Here is an 8401-nt window from a genome sequence, read left to right as displayed (position 1 = left end):
TATGGATCATATACTATGTCACTAGTTTTGCTGTTAAGAGACCTGTACCTCTGTCAGGGAATTGATAGCTACTTTCCATAATATTTAATATTGAAAATCATCTTTTATCATTGTAGTTTTCTTCTTCAATTCTAACTTTGTTATTTCAAAATCACCCCCATTGAACATGAACAAATTAATTGAAATACTAAGATCACTTTAAATTTCATTAGTTAAATGAAAATAACATTTGGAATAAGCATAATAATTTAAACAAGTCGTAGAATGAAATTGTGTATGGAAAAAATTACATGAATTCTGATAGAGCTCTTCATTACAGAATGTACATATCAAAATTATTTAACTATATTATCAGTGTTCTCTGGTGTTTTAATTTTAAGCCTTTAAATGTTCCTAAGATTCACTGGACCCTACATTTCTGCTTAATTAATATGTCTTAAAAAATTTAAAATATGACCTCAACCCAGGAAATTAAATTGATGAAGGCTCTGATTCTATCTTTTGAAACAGTCAAATCTTTGTAAAAAAGTTTTTCGTCTTCATCCATTTGCTCACTAGGAAAATGAGCTATAGATAGGCAAAATTTTAACTTACCAAAGTACTCTGATCTATGCTGTCAAGCATGAAATATTCTTTGAAATTTGTGAACATTTCCAGAGCCCATTATACATGTGCACTTTCCTGCACAAGCGTTACAAAATGCGAAGTGCACAGTAATGTTGCACCTACCGGCCTGCCCTCAGCTCACAGGGCCCTACTGTGCCTGTACTAGATAGACACGAGGGCCAAACCCTTACTGAAATGTAAGTTGTAGGCAGCTCTTTAGTGTTCATTTCAATTAACTTTTTGATTTTTAAGAAGCAAAAAGAAAAAATAAAACAAAGAACATGATCAAAACATGATATTCAAGAAAAAGCACAATATGTTAACAATGAACAGATAAATCCAGCGCAGAATGATCTTTAATTTTTAGGGATATTTACTGCTTTTATCTTTCCATTCAAAAGACACCAATCATAATAGAGAAAGCAGAGATGTAACTGGACATATCTGAGCACTTTCCGCTTTCCAGGCAGCTGCTGCACCACTGAGCCCAGCCCCCCGCCCCTGCCTACAAGTTAGTCACATATTTTATAAGCCTTTGAGAAAAATAGTTAAATATTAAGGTATAGTTCTTGCTGTGCTTTAATTTTATCAAGCGACACTTAGCAGCAAACAATTTAATGCACCATCTAATATTATTTTGAATATATTTTACCTTCATAGTACCCAAGACCCAAAGAGATCAAGGGCAAGTTCATCTCACAATAGTGGTGTGATATTCCAGCAAGTCTCTCTGTAAGCTTCTGACTTTAAAATTTTTACAAGTATTTACAGGCCAGTTAATCAGATGGAGAAAAGTGTTGGGTATTTAAAAATTAAACTACAAATTTCCAACCCCATACTAGGTAAGAAAATCAATTATTATGACCCATAAAACAGCAGAGCATGGGCTTATATTATAGGCTCTCACCTCATACTGTGTGGAAAATGACAGGCTTCTACTAGTGAGAAATAAAGCTAAGAAATTATTAAGATAGGGACAGACCATTTGTTCTCTAAGTTATCTTTTTCATGTTGCTTTGATCTATGTTTTATACGAAAATGTGTGTACTCTTTCAATTTTGATTCTTGCATACATATAGTTTATAAAGAGAATCTAATAAATGCTCCTTATTTTTTCTATTGCATGTGTTAATGTACCATTTAATAACTGTTATAAACTTGTAGTTAAAATAAATTGTGTTTTATATAGGTATTATAATAGAAAATAAACATGATAAATGAAACTATTACAAACCTGAGTTACCATTAAAATATAGATAACTGTTATCAATGCAGAAACTGAGACTTAATACTGGAAAGTACAGCTTTAAGCATTTTTATAGCTTAATAGCTTATGAAGGTTCTGTTATTTAGAGAGTTGACAAGTAGTACTGCATTTTTAATGACCAAGTGCTTAGAATTATCATTTAATTTGACTGACCAATGATAGTCCGGCTTCTGTTCTCCAAGGTCCCTAAATTTTACATCATTGACAAGCTTAACCATGCAACTGCATGCTTTGAAAATTTGTTCTGACTGAAGTGATATCTCTCGTTAAACTATCATGATGCTGTCTGTTCAGCCCCACTGCTCAGTCTCCCTCCGGATCGAAAAGGATTTTTTAAATCCTTGTTATTGCACTGCACATTGCTCAGATTTGTATCAGACAGGAAAGGAGCCGGTGACAAGATATACAACCAAACTCACGCCTCCATGACCCCCTCAAACCCAAAAGTATGTTTTACTAGTAAGCTCATAGTGAATCAAACTGATAATTAAACAATCATCACAACTACTCTTGTCAACTTGATACAAAAATGCATCACCTTATGACAACCTTCATTCCTAAATAAAGAAAACAATGTCCTATATCTACCTTCTATACCTATACTACATATCAATGAAAATATACAAATCTGCTCTCTAAAGTGTGACGTTAAAGCACTGTACAGAAAATCCAAGCAAACATCACCTCTGAGGTTCAAGGCAAACTCTTAGCAGAGGTCACTTGCAAGTTCAAAATGCAGCTTACATTACACCAAATGCGATCTTTAGGGTGAATATTTCCATCCCAAAAGGCAAGAATAAGGGGACAGAGGCAAAAAAGAGAAATAATGTCAGGCCTTGTAAGGCAAATATTATTCTAAGGGACTCATGTCCAGAATACTTGGTCACGACCCACTAGGGCCAGCGCACCTGCCACACCCACGTCGCGTGCTGCTGCTTGCACACGCGTGGCGCGTTTTCATTTCTCACGCTGTTAGGGCCTGTGGTTTCGCTCAGGCAGACATTCCGAGCTCATGGCACGTTCATACTCTCATGGTCTCCACTATGTACTCACTTCCACCTTGTGTATGATTCCTTTCAGAGAAAAATTGAAGTTTTTCACATCCTTCTGCTCTACTTTTAGTCCCTGAGTCTCAGCATACTTCTGTCTAAAAGCATACAGCAGTACTCTGGCCAGAGGCTGATCGCTGTGCTGTCTTGAAGTTTTCTCTGTCAGATTAGTCGACCACCTTTAACTTTAGGCCCATAGAAAATCATAGGACGTGCATACACGCAGGCATGTTCTTTACCAGCGTGGCATGCTTAGCCTCTAGTCCCAACTCAGTCTTTATTCCCCTATAAATTTCATGAGCCCTGTCACCACTTGGATCTTTGGAGCATCAAGCAGATTTTCCCATTAATGCCTTTTCACAATATCATAAGGCTTCCTCAGCTTCCATCTCTGAAACTTTTAGATTCCATCAATTAGTTCCAAATGATTTTGATCTACCCTGTCACATAAACTCACAGCACCAACCCTATTTGTTTTTAATTTTAATTTATTTTTATTTTTATATTCTATAAAGAGAATACAAGATACTAAAAAAGTTAGAAGTTATATATAACTTCACAAAAATAAAGAATTTGACAAGGGTTGCTGTATTACATAATGTCTTCTCCAAATTAGTGGTTCCAATTACCAAATTTAAGCATGCAAAATTGGTAAAGACAAATGTTATAAGGAATTGAAAACGACATATAAAAATTTAAGCATCAACTCTTCTCCTCTTTAGATCAACAGAAAATAGCAGTAGGATTATCCAAGCCATTCTGCATACATACATAGATATATCTCCCCCTTCCTGTCCTTTCTGTCACTCACTTTTTGTCTCCTTTGAACAGATTCTTTTCTTTTCACAGTGTCTCTAGTACCTTTCAGATCATGTTTATCCTTTCAATGAGCCTATTTCTGATTCCAATTTTCTGTATTGATCAGCATTCCTACCGCTGGTAAAATTACCCAAACTTTTGACTTAAATAAAAAAGGATTTTACTTCAGCACACATTTTCAGAGAATTAAGTCCATCATCAGCTGGCTCCAATGTGTAAGTACTTTGACAAATTCATGGTGGAGCAAATTTTCTCAGTCATTTATAGCCAGACAGGAAGCAAACCATTGGACCACCAGGGATGAATGTGCTAGGGAAGATACCTCTTAGTGGTACATCTACGGGTCCCCCAAAAGCTCCCCAAAGTTCACTTCATTAAACCCCTGGGCACTTCCCATGCAAACCAATTGTACCAAAATGGTTGACCATCCCAATCATATTCACCCACCTGTACATTTAAAAGACTATGTTTTATTTTTAAAGGTTTGCAAATCATGTGAAGGAAGGATTCTTTCCATTGTAACTGTTGTTTTGAATAATGTGGTTTCTTGTACAAGCCCATAACTTTTACCAGTTTATACTGCCATTTTGTTTACACAAAAATGCTTAATGTAGTAGTTAGAAAGAAACCAAGACATCTTGCTAGGAATGAGCGACATAAATGTAAAATTCATAAATTGTTGAATATGCTTTATTTTGTCAAAAATAAATGAAAATTGAATGGAGCTATAAAAATGAAAATTATGAGTCTTTTTTATATTCAACAGAGCCTAAATCATGACTAATGCTGTATGCACTTCCGTTATGAAAGAGTAATGAACTTCAAAGGGCAAAAAAAATCTGTACTTAAAATAATAAAAAGCTACATGAAATAAGAAATGTCAAAGAAAATGAATTGACACACTTTGAGTGTTAAAAGGCATGAAGTGTTTTGAAAACTATGAAGATAGTGAACAAGGGCTCTTCTTTTTCCCTAGGAAAGATAAGAATACCAGTACCATTTGTCTGAACAGACTGAGAAGGATCTAGCAATGCTTTATGTGACCAAATGGACTATAGTAAAATCATGATACATGTGTCAGGGACTGAAAATTACACTTTTTTTTTTCCAGATTCTGATTTTAGGTTAGGAATAACACAACTCATTAATTCTTCCAAGTAAACCTCCCCAAATTTCTGTTAATAAGGAAACATCAGTAGCAATTACTAATGAGGGAAAAAGTTCCACTCTTAAGAAGGTAGCTACCTATGAATGCAATAAAGTACAGCCATGTTTATTCTCCAGGCTCAGCCACTATTCATTTGTTTCAAGATAATGCATTTTTATTGCTTATTCACCTTAAGTAACATGTCATTGTTTCCATCTTGAACACTAATAGTGTCATCGTCATGAATGAGTTTCTCACATCAAAGACCGTACACCTGCTGCTTGGCATCTGCTTGCCTTTATTCCACCTTGCTGGGGCACCTAAAAAATGCATAATGGAAAACGCATCAATCAAGTGCAAGCTTCCACCATATAACAAGTTCTCATTTTACATATTGAAGCAAAGAAATCAACTTAGCTTACAGAACAAGAAAAAGTTCACATTTTTTATATTTAAAGAAAACCTATTCTACACTGTTGCATAAGCTACAATAACACAAAAAATACAAATCATGGTAGGTTGTCTGAATTTTATAAATTCTACAGCCTTTTAAAGTAAAAATACACAAATAATCATCACTACGCTACAACTCTATACTATAGAATGCTTTTTGTAAAGTTACAGATGCAGAATTTGCTAAGAAGTTTTTGGTGAAAATTCTGTTATATATATAATATTTCACTTCAAACTTCTCTAAAGGTTAATCATAGTTATGTTTGTTTTTACAAATTTTATATTTTACAAAATATGAGGCAAAGTATCTTATTTTATTAGATATGATTTTATATGATATCTTTCAAATAATATTTCACTTGATTTGGAGGGACCGTTTATCCTTGGAGATTTTATTTTTCTTGAAATAAAAAATTTTCATCTGTTAAAAGTTTCACTGCATAAGGAATGTATATATATATATATATATATATATATATATATATATATTATTAATGCTTGTCCCCAAAAGAAATTGTGATAGTAAAACCTGCCCTGATTTTGTCTGTATTTTTGCCCAGCAAAAGATTTGAAATGCCAAATGTAGGCTTACCAGTAATATAATCAGAGAGATCTGTCAATTAGGATAGTGCAGGCAGGCATGGTGGTGTGGTGTATACTCAGAATCGCAGCACTTGGGAGGCTGAGGAAGGAGGTTCCTTGTGACTTCAAGTCCAGTCTGGGCTACAAAGTATGTTCAAAGCAAACCTGAACTACCTAATGAACCCCTGTCTCAAAAAGACAAAAAACAGACAAAGCAAAACAAAACCAAAACCTGAAATTCAATACTTAACACAATTGTCATGGTACATACCTGACATAATCTTAGTTGCATGTTTAAAAAGCTTGGGAATGGCTGGGGATATAGCTCAGCAGTCTAAGCGCCTGCCTGGCAAGGACCTGAGGGCAATCCCCAGTACTGTATGCCACGCAGGCCCTGGAACACTGAGCACACTATGCTGGCCCCAAAACCAAGTATGGTGGTTCATGCCTATAATCCCAGTGCATAGAGTCTGAGACATAAGGATCACTGTAATTCTGAACTGCTTAGCAAGACCCTACATCAAATAAAAAGAATTAAAATAACACCAACAATAATATTAACAATATTTTTTAAAAATCCTGGGAATTGGTAGAAATTCTTTGAAGGGAAAATGGTTACTTTCAGTCAATAGCAGTACTTACATGTTTTTTCCAAAGGTTCAGAATTCAACTCAGGCTGGGCATAATGGTACACTCATGTAGTGTATCAGAGGCTCAAACAGGAGGATCAATCATTTTGTCCTTGAGACCAGTCTGAGCTATGTGTATGTTCAAGGCCAGTCTGAACTGCATAGGGAGACCCTGTCTCAAAATGACCTCTCTCAAGGTCAACTTTCTCCCCAAAGAGTCTTACAGTACAACCAAGGCTAGTTTTGTTACCTATGTTTTAGTAGATAAATATTTTGAGGAAGTTTCTGAAGCAAACTATAAACTTAATTAGCTTTAACTTTCTGAAAAAGTGTTTGCTAGAATCATGTACCCATACTAACATGAGAAACTGAGTAGCCATGAGTTAATGAAGATTCTCACCTGTGTATGTGCTGATGGATTTGTGCCTTAGCACAGGTCATTTTGTCATTCTTTGGCATAAATCAAAGATGAAAATTTTGATGCCAGGGGAAGTGCTCCATATATTTGTTGATTTTCATGAAGCACTATGATTTTATGCATTAAGTATTTGATGATAATTTATTTAATCACTGTGTCAGACTTTTGTGTTCTTTTTCCTGGAGGATCACTTTGTGGATTGTTCTTTGTATGACAGCCTACTCACCAAGACATTAAAGAGCTGAGTGCAGCTGTATTGCAAAGAGTAAACGAACAAAAAGGGAAAATCATAATAAAATAGAATAGGAGAAGAAGAACAGTACAATGGGAGAGAATAACAAACAAAAAGAATAAAGAATGAGAATGAAACACAACAGATATATCAGCAGTACAGGATTCAATTGAAAGATTAAGTTTCAACAAACTTCCAAATAAGACAGCACACTGAGTGGGTATTTGTTCAGACAATACTGCAGATGATACAGTGTACAGAACAATCTCAAACCGATAATAAGACTCCCATAGTACCAGGTCAGGAAGGAAGTCTGTGTGCTTAGAATAGTGAAAGTTATGAAGTAATAGAATAATAGAGTAACAGTGACAATAATCCACTGAAGGAAATGATTTATCCTTAAAAGATTAAGAAATTATAAGTCAGACTACAATCAGTAGCTTTATTCTACAATAATAATTTTTCTCTTAGGTCATTTTTATCCTTTTTGGTCCCAGCAAGTATTAAGATGTGAACAAACAAAAAAAGTCCTAATGGCTTAAATATGTCTCCATTCTACCAATAGTATCATAAACTTCACATTACTTGTATTTTTATGGAAAGATTTTATAAATGATCAAATGTTTCCCATCTTGTTCTTTTCCTTAACTTCTTTTTCTTGGGCAAATTTAGTGCATTTTATTTAAATACATAAACTATTTCTCAGAAAGCCTATCTTCAGAACTATGGCAACTATAATTGTTCACACAATTCCTTTTGATTGATTTAAAACTCAAGAACACAGTAAAGATTTAGATTTTATCCAGTTTTCATTTCTCATGACTGTATTATAAGTAACAATATATACCTTATAGAGTCTTCACATTATTCATTGAGACTGACAAAATGAACTATATTATGCTAACTATATTTTATACAGAATTCATAATTTTAAAATTACCACTTGAAATGATACAATTTCAGATTTTAATGATAAATAAAATATTAAATATGTTTTTCAGGTGATGTTTGATTCAAATGCTAAGATAAATTCCAGCTGATCATTTGCATAAAAGAGATGAACCAGTTGTTTTTCAAGGGATTTCCAATAAATTCTGATGACCAGAGGAGCATCTGTAACTAAAATTGTCACACATGCCATGTGTTGTCCCTGAGAGTGTGAGACCATAGCATATGCAGTGTTCCATGCTTTAATCATA

Source organism: Octodon degus, unplaced genomic scaffold (genome assembly GCF_000260255.1).
Source record: "Octodon degus isolate 3935 unplaced genomic scaffold, OctDeg1.0 scaffold00149, whole genome shotgun sequence".
NCBI lineage: Eukaryota > Metazoa > Chordata > Mammalia > Rodentia > Octodontidae > Octodon > Octodon degus.
Note: the sequence above shows the minus strand (reverse complement) of the source record.